Source organism: Eubalaena glacialis, chromosome 5 (genome assembly GCF_028564815.1).
Source record: "Eubalaena glacialis isolate mEubGla1 chromosome 5, mEubGla1.1.hap2.+ XY, whole genome shotgun sequence".
Lineage (NCBI taxonomy): Eukaryota > Metazoa > Chordata > Mammalia > Artiodactyla > Balaenidae > Eubalaena > Eubalaena glacialis.
The window spans coordinates 5300589-5315285 of record NC_083720.1 but is presented as its reverse complement, the minus strand read 5'-3'; positions in this window follow the sequence as shown (position 1 = coordinate 5315285).

Sequence of the window (14697 nt, the reverse complement as noted above, 5' to 3'; positions counted from 1 at the left end):
TTAGAATCACCTGAGGTGCTTGTTGAAATACCAGTTCTTAGACCCTGCCCCAAACCTTAATCAATCGGAATCTCTAGAGATGGAACCTTAGATCTGTGGGCCTCTGAAGCCACATGAAAGCCCACTGGTCTGTGTTAATGGGGAAAGCTTTTTGCCCCTCCTGCCAGTTAAGGTGGCTTCATCCTTAGGCAAGTGACTGCTTCCATGAAAGGAAGGCTGCCTGCATGATGGCTTCAAGCAAATGTTTCCTCCACTCTGGCCTTACACAAAGACACCCAGATTTTAGCCAAGGCAAATAAGCCACTAGGAAAAGTGTTACCAAACCAAACTTGGGTCCACTCGCCCGCGTGCAGTAAAGCCAATCTACTGTGGCAAAGGAAAGTGCAGCATTTATTGTAAGGCACCAATACGAGGAGAAAGGGTGGCTCGTGGTTCGTTCTCAAAAACCCCTAACTCCCCAAAGTGTTTCAGCAAAGCAGTTTTAAAGGCAAGGTGAGGGAGGGGCGTCCCAGGGTATGTGATCAGCTCATGCACAATTCTCTGATTGGCTGATGGTGAGGTAACAGGGTGGCGTCCCAGGGGTTAACATTATCAATCCTTAGGCGCCAGTAGGTCTGGGGGCTACAGGCTCATGATCATCAAGTAGTTAATTTCTTCCATTTGGTGAGGGTTTTAGCACCTGTGAAACAACTCAGGAAATGTGCATCAGATACTGTTATCTAGGTACTTCAGAGAGGAGCTACAGCAGAGGATATGGGGGAAGGGTCTGCCCCGGGAAGGCCCCATACGGTCCTGTTCAGTTACAAAACCTTTAGTCCACTTGGCCTTCAGCTGAGGCTCTGGCCCATGAAGGAGGTCTCAGCAGAGGTGGTGCTACTTGAACTGGATCGTACTTAACATGTGTGCTGGGTTGGGATGGAGGTTCCAGTGACTTAGCAGAATAAGAAATTGGAGGCTTTAACATCAGAATGTTTAACTCAAGGGTAAAAAATATATACTTCTAATTTTACATCCTTGGACTTTTAACATACCTGGACTTGAAATTTCAAGATTTGATTACTGAATTTTAATTTCTTACTAGGAATTTGATCATGGGAGAAACTTTATATCCACTTTGGGGTATCTCTATGTGGTTGGCCTTTTTTTATTAGATCTTGGCATCATTAATTCTTCTTATAGATTCTCTAATATGCTGTGCTGAACAACAGGGCTGTAGGGAAAAGGGTGCTATTTCTTGGGTCCCCTGTGTCTTCAACAGCCTTGTGGTATAATCAGTGTCTCTAAACAGCAAAAGCTTGCTGAGTGTCTGTCAAGTGCTTGTTCCAAGTGGGTCTCCTGGAAATTAAATGTCTCTGGCTTAAACTGTGCTAAAAGACATTGAGAGAGGCTGGGACTAGAAAACTGGTAATTCAGTGGTTCTGTGGAATCTAATAGATTTATACTTGAGTACTAAAAGGCAAGACCCAGAAGCAACCGTAAGCAGTAGTTGGAAAGTGAGGTTTCAAAGTCTCCCAGACTGTCATCACAGCAAGACCCCAAAATGGGACTGGGACCCAGAGAGTCCAATCAGTGGTTTTAAACTAGTGGTTCTCAAGATGTGGAACTCGGAACAACAATCTCAGTACCACCTGGGAAGTTGTTTGTCCTCTCTGTGTCTAGTCATCAGTAGGATTCCCGAAAAACTCCATCTATGCCAACGTGCCCAACCTCACGACACAAAGATACAGAGCTAGAGGTCACAGGACCATGTGACTGGGTCAGAAGGCTAGGATGGCCTATAATCTCTTGTGAGCAACCCCAGTGAGCTAGCCTAAAGGATCAGGTTGTCAAATCACACTCACACAAATCTGAGACTTTACCCCAAATCAAGCTGTACTAGTGATTTTAAGGATATAAGCAATCAGGAGGCATAGGCAAAGCAGGGTGATGTCTGAGATGTTCTATTGACTGCCCCGGTCCTTCCTTCCCACATCAGACACATGCCCTCTGGACAGAATAATAATATATGGGGGTCTCTAGATGAGGTTGACGTGTCACCTCACACATCAAGGAGATTTTAGGTTATGAAACATCCCCATTTTATCCCCAGATAATTGTATAGGTAACATGATCTTCTCCAGGAATCATGCCTTATAAATCTATAACATCTAGGTTTGTTGGCCCTAAGTAATCCTAAATCAAGGCTATCCAACTAGGAACACTCAATATATAAGGACTTTCCTATCAAATATCATTGGTCTACCAGGGGGTCCAGTTAAGAGCGTGTTTACAGGGAGATGAAGCCAGGCCACTTCCTTTCTTTTGCAGAAGCTTTCCCCCAGGAATCAGAGGAAAAATGGATCACAGATGAACTGCTTCAACTCCTTCCTCCCCACCAGGACAGTTTTGTGAGGGAAAAGAAAGGCCCTATTATGCCAGGACGACAGGTGTAAACTGGGACTGACCCAGATAAAGCCAAATGTATTATCACCTGTTCTATAGCACCCAGCACTGAAAGTGTGTGGGTAGCAGAAGAGAAACAAGATTTGCAATATACGGAACCAGAAGCTAGTTTGTGGAAAATTATTTTAGTCTTCAGACATGTAAAATTGTAACTGGAAGATCCAATTCTCGTTGAAGCCTAGTCAAAACAAAAGTTTCTGTCAGGAATAGATGCAACAATGCATGGTATACAATTATAGATGTACTAGATATTTTTTATGAGAATCATACAAAATAGAATTTATCATAATTCCTTTATCATAGGCCAAAATCCTATAGTTGTATTAAACAAGCTTGTCTGTGTGTGACATCACATGATTTATGCATTCTCAACTCTAATTTTTTTAAAAAGTTTTGATCAATCAGGCTAAAGGAAGGGCGGAATTATTTTCTATTGTCACTATAGAAGTTGATATTACAAAATTATTATTACATAAAGAGTCAAAACGTGCTGCCCAAAAAAGTAGGGAAAAAGATAAAAGTATCCTAGAAAATAAATTAATAAAAATAGTATGTTATTTTTCTGAATTTTGTGATGTTTGTGATATTTCTCAGTTTTTTAAGCTGCCACATGGTGAGGTAAGAAAAATAAAAGAGGTTGGGAAATCGGACAGACTTGGGTTGAATCCCGGCCCGCTCATTCACTAATCACATGACTTTGGATGAGCCCCTTGACCTCTGATGCCTCAGTTTCCTCATCTGTGAAATGGGGAGAATAAGAGTGGCCTAATCATAGGGATAGAGTGAAGATTAAATAAGTTACTACATATAAAGTGCCTATAACTTGAACTGGTGCGTAAGGGCTTCATTGGCGTTAACAATTATGTGGGCAGTTTTCTTCACCTCTCTGAGCCTCCATTTCTAGCCTTACAAAGTGAGGAAGATAATACCCACAATGGAATATTACTCAGCCATTAAAAGAACGAAATAATGTCATTTGTAGCAACATGGATGGACCTAGAGATTATCATATTAAGTGAAGTAAGTCAGACAGAGAGAGACAAATATCATATGATATTGTTTATATGTGGAATCTAAAAAAAGGGTACAAATGAACTTACCTACAAAACAGAAATAGAGTCACAGATGTAGAGAACAAACTTATGGTTACCAGGGGGTAAGGGGGTGGTGGGGGGAGGGATAAATTGGAAGATTGGGATTGACATATAAACACTACTAAATATAAAATAGATAACTAATAAGGACCTACTCTATAGAGTTCCCTACAGGGAGCTCTACTCAATACTCTATAATGATCTATATGGGGAAAGAAGCTAAAAAAGGAGCAGATATATATAGGTATAACTGATTCACTTTGCTGTACACCCCATACTAACACAACATTGTAAATCACCTATACTCCAACAAAAATTTTAAAACAAGCAAACCTTTCTGATTCCACAAACCAGCAATTTTTTCCCCTGTAAGTATAAAGCCTGAAGGCTGCTTATGTTTTAATTGTTGAAAAATGTCATGGGAGCCATTCACTGACAGAAATAATTCATTTGTAATACATGTAATAATTTTTTCTGGAGCAATATATATTTTATCAGCTGAGTGTAGGCCTTTATAATTATTATCACTATTCCCATATAATTAAAAGGCTTTATGGATGTGCAAAAAAAAAAAAATTTTTTTTAAGGAAAATAATACCCACCTCCCAGAAATGCAAGGATCAGAGATCGTTAAAGTCAATGGCATTTAGTGGGTGTCCCTAAATTAGGATTCTTGGTCTTCAAATAACAGGTACCAGGGAGCCAATGAGTCCTCCCATCCACTTCCTTGGAAGGATTCGAGCCACTGGGAGGAATTCTGGGGCCTCATGACCCCACCCCTGATCCCAGCTTCCCTCGCTCCCTGTCACCCCACGCCCTCTCGTGTGACAGTGACTCTCTAAAAACTGCCTCATTTTAGACTTTGGATATTGTGGTTACCTTATCCTTCATTTTGAATAAAAGCACCAAACTAGCCTTAGGGCAACAGGATTTCTGCCTTTTACATTTTGTTTTATTTCATGGTTTTTCTTTCTCTCTTTTCCAAGTTCGCAGTGTTTATTACACTCTGTACGGAAAAAAAAAAAAAAGTGTTGTTAATTGGAATGCCTGGGATCTCCCCATGCCTAGAAATTAAAGGATACACTTGGGTCCCAAGAAGAAATGGGCAATGATTCCACCTTAACCGTCAGGGATGTTCTCTGGCTTCCAACATGCCCTCTGTTCCCTCCCTCCCCCGACCCTCAGCTAGAAAACAGCATATTTTAGGTAATGCATCTTGACTTATCTAATGGAACGTCTTGAAGTCTTCATTTAAAAAGCAAAAGCACTAAACTCACAGCCTGAAATGAGGTCATTTTAACGTTGCACTTGGAGGGCACTATGAAAAACTTGGTACTTTCACTGAACTTCAACCTCAGACGTCGGTCTCATGTACTCATTGAGTTTTATTCATTTATAAACCACCGAGGCCCTGTGTGTTACCGTGATATGCACTCCTCAGATACAAGGCCAAAGAAGCCAAATTCTACTACTGAGTGTCCAACTTTACAAGCCTGGGTGCGGAAGAGACACAAGATCTAAAACTAAAGAAGGAAGGATGGAAGGAGGGAGGGAGGGAGGGAGGGAGGGCATCAGCTCTGTGTCTTTGTCAGCATCCACCTATGTGCCTGAAGAAAAGGCTACTGCCAGCTCTGGACCCATCTTCAGGACGCATGCCCAGGCAAAGTTTTGGTTTTTTTAAAATGAGACAGATCCTGAGAGCACAACAGCTCTCAAAGAAAGAAAATTACCGATATCACCCCAAGACATCCCAAGGCATCATCACATTAAACTATTAAATCTATAGATCCATGCTTTACCACCTTTAAGAGCCAGGCCACTGTCATACCGCAGGCAGATAGGCCTGCAGTGTCATCTAGTGGCTCCTGGCCTCTGAGCAGAGCCCTCTCCGTACTTGTCACTTTACTCCTCAGCCTGCATTGTGCCTTCCTGGTGGTTGACCTTGATCGCAACTTGCTCCTGAGTACCCACGCCCAACGTCCCCACAAGCACCAACACATTCAAGGAAGAGCACTCCAAAGCTGCTGCAGAAATAGAATTAGAGGGACTTCTCTGGTGGTCCAGTGGTTTAGAATCCACCTTCCAATGCAGGGGATGCAAGTTCGATCCCTGGCTGGGGAACTAAGGTCCCACATGCCGCAAGGCAACTAAGCCCAAGCACCACAACTAGAGAGAAGCCACACAACTAGAGAGAAGCCACAACTAGAGAGAAGCCACAACTAGAGACAAGCCACTAGAGAGAAACCACAACCAGAGAGAAGCCACAACTAGAGAGAAGCCTGTGCGCAGCATGACACAACGAAAGATCCCACAACTAAGACCCAACGAAGCCAAAAATAAAAATAAAAAATAAAATAAAAATAAAGCAATTCTAAAAAAAATAGAATTAGAGTTGAATATTGTTTTTATAAAAAATATAATTTAAACATGAGTGAATGTGTGTATATGTGTGTATATATATATATATATACACATACTGATATAAATGTGTATATATATATATATATATATATATATATATACACGAACACACACACAGAGCCAGATATATAGGCATATAAGCTTAAATATTAACTGAATCATGTTTAGGTAATTTACATATGCATGTATTATATATTCTTTCTTTCCTTCTTTCTTTCTTTCTTTCTTTCTTTCTTTCTTTCTTTCTTTCTTTCTTTCTTTCTTTCTTTCATCTGTTTCAGGCCAGAATCTCCAGGACACTATCTTTACTATCATACAGATATATGTATATATTTACATATATATACATACAGTATACAGTATATCTGTATGTGTATATAAATGTATACACATACACATATTTATATACAGAGCCATATAGATAGTCATTTAAGCTTAAATATTAACTGAATCATGTCGTTTTGGTAATTTATGGTGTGAGTATTGTATATCTTTCTGTCTCTCTTCTTTCTTCTCTCTCTTTCTTTCTTTGGTCTATTTTAGGCCAGAATCTCCAGGACACTATCAAGTATATATCAAGGAGTGATATAAACTCCTGAACAGGCTGGAACTCTTCCTGTCTTAGCTCTCCCAGAATTTTAGGACATCCAGGCTCTAAGACACTTCACAAAGTAGGACTTTTGATTCCAACCGTGGTCCCCAAACTAACCCCAAGCCTCCTGAGATCCTGCAATAGAGTCTGCAGATTCAGTCATGGACAGAGGCCCATTTTCTGAGGATCTTCTGAGGGGTGTTAACTATAATTAACCACTGCTAGTCAGGAAAGTACAAGACTGGCTTTAGAATCAAGCAGACTTGGGTTATACTCTTGGCTCTGCCACTTGAGCTAAATAACCTCTCTCGGCCTCCGTTTCCTCACCTGTAACATGGGGGATAATACCCTCTACCTCGTCAGGTTGCTGTGAAGATTAATGAGATGAGGCTGCAGCGTGTTCAGCCAGGTAGCATTTGGCTGTGCAGGTGCTCGATCAATAGTACTAAACCGTATGGAAGGCTACTGATAAGACCTGGGCTTTGAGCTGTTTTTATGGCAAAGCGCAACCCAAGCCATTAGCATCCCCCTTCCAAAGGTCTGCTTTCTCTGGTGGATATTAACAAAGTGGAGGCTTCGGTCACCTCCTTCCTGAGCTCTCTGCTGGGAGCGCTCCCTGCTGTGGGACCCGCAGGTCACCACTCACTTTGTGGCTGGTCCCTGCCTGGACTCCAGGACACAGACTTCGGATGGCTGCCGCTGCTTCTCTAAGGGACCAGCAGAGAGGCGGCAGGCAGACAGCAGTTCCTCTTATTGTGCTGTCTCTTTCTTCTCTGCATCCCTCGACCTGAGGCCACAGAGGGATGCGTATCAGCTTCCCATAAAAGGTTGGGGGAATTAAAGTGAATTACACATCGGAAGAGAGCACAAAGCTATGTGCTAAAGATGATGTTTCCCGCAGTCTGGGGGAAGAGGACCCAGAGAGCTCACTCCTGCTCAGTGAGGGGCACATCCACTTCCTAGCCCTGCTCTCTTGTCCTCAGGTCTGCCCTTCTCTCCAAAGCATGCCTTTCCTTAATCTCTGCAGCGGAGGCAATGCTAGGTGTTCACGGATCTTGTTTCATTTTCCTCTTCCCAGGCCCACAGGAAGACTCCATTCTCAGCCTACCTTGCAGTTAATGTTAGGGCTTATGACTGGGCTCTGGACAACGGGACAGGATTGGAAATGATGTTTGCCATTTCCAGACCCGGTCATACACTCCCTCTCTCCTCCTGCTCTAGTGTTTTTGTAGGCCTCCCATTCTAGATGGCATGGCTACCAGATGGAGGAGGGCTGCCCGCCCCATCATGAGACAGAGTATAATAAGCTTCACTGTGATAAGCCACTGAGAAGCCAGGGCTTATGTGTGAGCACAGCACAGCGTTAATCACACATACATACTAGTCTGAGTCTTAGTCTTCAGACTAAGACTCTTCATCTACCCAAGAAAACCTACCCTCAGGCATTAGCCTTACTCCATGGCTGCATTAGACAGCCATGGCTCTGAAATTGTCAAAACTAAATTTGATGCCTATTTGGGTAGGTATTTTAAGGCTTCCAAACATTACCAGGAGTCTAAAATTGCCTCTCTGCAAAATACAATAATTAAATTAACTGAAGCAATCAAAGGATTAAAGAAAGACGAAAGGGCTTCTGAAGTCTCATGTTCGCCTCCGCAGCTTCCGTGTCTCGGGCTTTGCCTCCAGGGCCATCTTCCTCCTTCTCTGACCCCATCAGAACCTTCCCCATTAGTGTGAAATCTTCTGGGGATCCAGATAAACCCCAAATTTCTTATGTTCCCTGGACTAAGGCTGAATTTGAGCCACAGTTAGAGTTTCTAGAAGTAAATGAGGAACCCCATGGGTTTGCTAAAGAATTCAACGTAGTTATTCAAACCTACCAACCTGGTTTCTCAGACTTATATCAGTTAGTCCACATGCTTGTTGGTGAGGGTCAAGCCAAACAATGAAGGAAACTAGCCCTATGGGAACATCCTGGAGGGGATTAGAAAGCAAAGCCCTAACTTGACAAGAGTCCAGAGCACTCGCTGAAAACCTCCATCAAGCAATCACTGTAGCCTTTCCTAAGCCTGTTGATGGGAACAAAATTCAGGCTTGCACACAAAAATCTGATGAACCTGTTCATAACTATTGTAATTAACTTCAGATTATCTTTAAAGAAAATTCCGGTCTTCCTTCAGATGTTTGTTCCACTAGGGTGGCCTTTAATTCCATGTTTATTAATGGCTGAACAGGGATCTTCTCTTTCAGTTGAAAGGGCCAGGATGGAATGAGAAACTAGGTCCACTTCAGATTTAGTTAATTTGGCAAATCAGCTTGCTTGTACCCTAGATGAGTCACCAGAAAGAAAGATGGCTAAATTCTTAAACTCTGACAAACGAAGGTCTCTAAACGAAACCAAAAACCTTCTAGTTTCTGCTATTATTGCAAAGAGTCATGACATTGGGAAAAAAGATTTAAGCATTTCTTACCAATTTAAGCATTTTGGTCATTTTCAGCCCTCTAACCAGCCTTTCCAACGTCCTCCTAATTCCCAATGAGGGGACTCCAAGGAACCACAGGGGTTCTTGCCCATTTTCCCCTTAATCAACTCAGAAAAACAACTCTCCAGATTGGAGATGAATCTCTCCGTGTCTTTATTGATGCCAGAGCCACGCTTTCAGTGATCAACCCCCCTGCTCTAAAGCAGCCCGTGCCTCAGAGCACTAAAACAGTTCAAATAGTGGGGATCTCTGATGAACCTCAAAAGGTTACCATATCTGAACCTCTTCCCTATTGTTCAGGCCCTTTGAGAGATGCACACCCTTTTCTCCTTAGTTCCTCCACCCCTATTCACTTGTTAGGCCCTGACGTCTTGGAAAATTACCATGCCAGACTCTCTTTCTCTCAAAAGGGGAAAACAATTCTAGAATTGACAGTAGCCATCAAAAGAGCCAACCAGATGAATTAAAAGACACTTTGACATCTTTTATTTTCTCTGTCTCTGACGGTCCTGAAGCTAATTCTGGAAAGACTGACCATTTCTCCCTGTTGAATCAGCTACCAAGCTTCTTACGGGCAAAATCTCCAACTAATATTGGCAAAATCCACAGTGCACCTCCCGCTATGATTTGCACTCCTTACCACTGTACATGCATTGAACCATTGGTCCACTGACAAAATGATAACATTCCTGAACGAATATTGGTGGGAAAATATTAATAATGTCACAAAGAGGGCCTACCTTGCTTGTCCCACCTGCCCAAAATACAATCCAGGAAAACCTGTTCACACTACTCCTGGACATCTTGAATTGCCTAATGGGCCATTCAAGGTTTGGCAAATGGATTTCATACAGCTGCCCCCATCTCAGGCTATAAATATGTTTTAATTATGGTCTGTATGTTTCCTCACCGGACAGAAGCTTTCCCTTATAGACAGGCCACTGTTTCTTTGGTGGCTAATATTTTGTTAGATTACCCATACCTGGGGAACCCCTCTCAAACTTCATAGTGATTGAGGAACCCTTTATTGGTCAGGTACTTCAACAAGTCTGACTGTTTGGCCATTTTTACACTTTCACTGTATGTACCATCCTCAATGCTCACTGCTAGTTGAGCATACTAACAGCACTATTAAGACTCAACTGGCAAAATTCATAGAGAGCCTTCAAATACCCTGGCCAAAAGCACTGCCACTGGTCCGTCTAAATCTCAGGTCCACCACTTTGAGACCTCATAAACTCTCATCCTTTGAAATAGTCAAAGGTTGCCCACTGCACCCAGCCCTGCTTCTTTGATCCACAGCTGATAAAAGGAGGTATACTTCAATATTGTAAAGGCCTAATTGCTTCCACTAAAAATAACCATGCCGGGGCTTCCCTGGTGGCGCAGTGGTAAAGAATCCGCCTGCCAATGCAGGGGACACAGGTTCGAGCCTTGGTCCGGGATGATCCCACATGTCACGGAGCAACTAAGCCCGTGTGCCACAACTACTGAGCCTGCACTCTAGGACCCGCACGCCACAACTATGAAGCCTGCGTGCCTAGAGCCCGTGCTCTGCAACAAGAAGCCACCGCAATGAGAAGCCCACGCATCACAACAAAGAGTAGCCCCCACTCGCCACAACTAGAGAAAGCCCGCACGCAGCAACGAAGACCCAATGCAGCCAAAAATAAATAAATAAATAAATAAATAAATAAATAACCATGCCCTGGTCGAGTAATCTTTTCACAGTGAGCTCTCAGGATACGAAGACCTTAAGCATCACACCTTTCAACTTGGAGGTGTTCTCTATTGGAAAAGGTGCCTCCAAAAAGACTCTCTTCAACCTCCCTGGAAAGGCTCCTATCAGGTACTGCTAACCAACCCTTGGGCCACCAAACTCCAGGGAACAGACTGTGGGATTCAAATGACACATCTAAAGAAAGCACCAAACCCTGACTGGACCTGCACACCATCTGCTGACCTGAAGGTAAAGACTTCCCAGAATTGAAGCCGATGACATCTGATGAGACAGCTTTCCCAAGATATCCAGACCAGGTCTTTTAGAAGGTTTAGAATTCACAGAAGTCTCTCTTTCATCTAGACCAAAAACTGACTCTGGATTATTATCCAAATTCATAGTTTCTGAATTTGCAACCTACAGGTTGTATTACTGATACAACATTTGGTTCCAAACAGTTTCTTTGGAGATGACAATACTGTTTAATTACTTCCTGTTTATTCCTGCACCATCTTCATAAAGCACTTGTTTAATTCCTTCAGTTTTGAGCGTGCCCTTGCTGTATTCACAATTCTAAGATACAGACTTTAGATGGAAAATGCCTAAGAGATCTCCCTCTTACCCCTCCTTGTTACTCAAATGTGACCACAATAGTTTTCCAATCTGTGTACTTTCCCTCCAACATGAGTCACAACACCCAGAAAAAGTCCTTCTGGCATTGAAGGACGAAAGGCCACCAAATGCTTGTTTTAAAAAAAAAAATTTAAAAAACCAAACCAAAACAAAACAAAACTTGACTCTTGATCAGCAATGCTTTTTGAGAAAGATCTTGATCTAAAGGGGGAAATGTGAAAATTAATAAAGGGAAACCTCACTAAAATGGAGTCAGGAGTCCAGAAAGGGGAGCTCTCACAGATACACCACTCACACATGTACAGATCCCAACAGAAGGAGACATACCTTGTATCTCTGGCAGAAAGTGATGCTACTTTCCTACTGCCAGCAGGAGGAAGAAAAATTTTCTCCTTTCCTGGCAATAGCTCAGCCAATGAGAGACTGTCACAACTCAGCCAATTAAAAAAATCACTATACTTTGAACTCCCAATTTCCTCCAATGGACTTTTTGTTTATAACAGGCCCTCCCAACTTCCCCTTCTCCTCTATAAAAGAGTTTCTTCTCCTTTCCTTTACTAGACTGGCATGTGGTTCACCATAGTTGCATGTCCCAAATTGCAATTCTTTGCTGTTCTCAAATAAATGTATTCTGCTGGTAAAATAACTTACCGTTTTATTGTTTTAGGTTAACAGTTTGCAAGGCTGACTCTCTCACAGTGCAGTTAGTATCCTATGTAATTATGAAGACCAATATCTTTCCTTCATCACCAATCCTCCCCCATGCACAAATTCAAATCAAATTGTACCTCAATGGTCAGCTGGAAATAAGAATCCAACCCACTGATAAGTCATACGTATATGTATATGTCAGTCAAGATATGTGTATATATTGACTGCAGCTTCCTTACATACACCAAGGCCTGCCTCAACCTTTAAAATTACTAAATTTACTATATGCAAAGACTCCATTAAATTCTTAGCCAGGGACTGCCCTTGCTCTATCCTCTCTGGAGAAAGAGGGAAAAGGGCCATTAGTGATTATAGCCTCACACTGAGCCACCTCTCTCATCCAAATATTCCTGTGAGCAACAGCCTACAAATGTGAAATAACATCAGGAATTAGAACTATTTTCTGTGTGTGCCTGTACTACAATTTTTCTGCTAGAACAAGGCTAGCTAGCTTTGAGAAGGATCAAATAGAATTCGAAAATCACCCTACTTCATGTGGCAAGAGCTTTAAGAATAGCAAGTATTTCTTACCAAAGAAAAGCATTTGCAAGCAAATGGGTCAGAAGATTTTTCAAGATTATCTCCTCCAGAATAGAGCAGTTTGAAACCAGAGAAAATGGGTGTTGCCAAGGGGGGGGAAAAAATACCGCTTTAAGAATACAAGAAAGCCAGTCCCTGAGAATCACAGAAATAGAGATGGAATAATTTCTGCTACCACACATGTGAGCTCCAAGCACAAGAGAGGCTGCATTTCAAGCAGACAACTCTTTTCAAAGCACAAATATTGGAAAAATAGACATCAGCGCGTTCTAAACACAGCTGTGTTTGTCCACACCTACTCCCTGCCAGGCTGTGTTTGATTTAACCTGGCTACCCAGGGGTGAAAGGCTCCCACATCCCATTGTTCAGTCTCTGGGACTCCTTTTCTCCCAGCATTATAACAATTAATGTCAGATATAGTGAACTGACCTCTTATGAAATGTTGCAGCCAACAGAGAAGTTTTAATAATCTTTGGAGTTTCATATTAAATGTGTGTTTAGAGGGCTGGGCTTTGTATTTATTCTGGGAAGAAGAATGCCCAGTCACCTGTTTTGAGCGTCATGACCTGTTCCTGCTGGGATGACACAATGCATCTGAGTCACAGCCATCTCCAGGAGAATGTATGTATTAGTACTGGGGGAAAAAAAAAGAAAGAAAACTGGGATGGAAGCTTTGCCAGTTGGTTGGGCTGGGCAAGTTACAGAGTCCGGCAGACTATTTTGAGAGTTCTGGGTCACCTGAGAGGGGGGAGACCACAGAAGTTGTCAAGGAAGCATAAAGCCCCGGGTTGTCATCAGGATAACGGCTGTACTGGTTATCTCAGGCCTGCATCGCTGCATCACGAGGCGGGGGAAGTTTACAAGAGAGCCTGATGGTGCAGTGTCAGCGTGTCCCTAGTTAGGGCCTGAGGGTACAACGACTGATCATCATCATCAGCATCCAATAGATAAGAACAAAAGCCATTATCTCTGGCTGGGCTGCCAAGTGCAGGGGCCAGGACTGCCTGGTGTTTGCAGTTTCCATAGCAGCGCTGTTTTGTTCTAGCTGGCAAAGTACACAGAGAGGACCGGATAAACATTGCAGGAAATGACACGAACAACCCAGGTACTGAGCCTGGGATCTCACGGCAGGCTTCTTGCCCTTTGTGAGTCAGCGGTGGAGGTGAAGAAGGATGCTTTTCAAGAGATGCCTGGAAACTAACAGCTCCTTCCAGCACAGTGCCCGGCTGAGCGTGGCCATTCCTCCGAGGCTAGAGCTCTGGGCCTCCCTACTCCGTTTCCCAGAGCGTTGAAAGAGTGTGCGGTATACTCAAGATGCTGTTAAAAGGTTTGAGAGAGCCCCTGTGCCGGCAGAGTGAGGGATGGGGGCAAGGCGCTGCTATTCTCTGATGCTCCAAATTCTTTTTTTTAATTTTTTGTTTTGTTTTTGGCCATGCCATGGGGCATGTGGGATCTTAGTTCCCCCACCAGGGATGGAACCCGCGCCACCCCTGTATTGGAAGTGTGGAGTCTTAACCACTGGACCACCAGGGAACTCCCAGCCCCTAATTCTTTAAAGCCTTCTCTCCTCTCCCACCTGAGTGCCATTCGGCCACCCACACGGCCACAGAGGGATGGTTGGGGAGGGGTCTCTGAAGTCCCAGTCACGGATTCAGAGCACCATCCCCCATGTCCCTATGCTAGTGGCTGCCGGGGAGCTAACACCTCCACCCCTGGCCATGGAGAGCGCTGGGGAGGGGATGGGGGCGGGGCGGGGGCGTGGTTAATACATGATTGGGATCCATTATAATAATATAATGGATTATTAATATAATAGTATAATATATTAGTAGTATTATAATAATATAGTAGTAGCTACTATTTACTACCAAGCGAGGAAGGAAGGAGGAAAGAAGAGCTGGTCCCAGCCTGATGTACGAGCCAGGAAGTATGTAATAGGTCTAAGTCGGTTTCATTTGTCTTCATCTACTGGATAGACGCGAACTCGCTGTCTCAGAAAAGGAAGCAGGGTTATTTCCTGCGCTAAGGAAGTTCAGCAATTTCTTGATATTACACCATCAA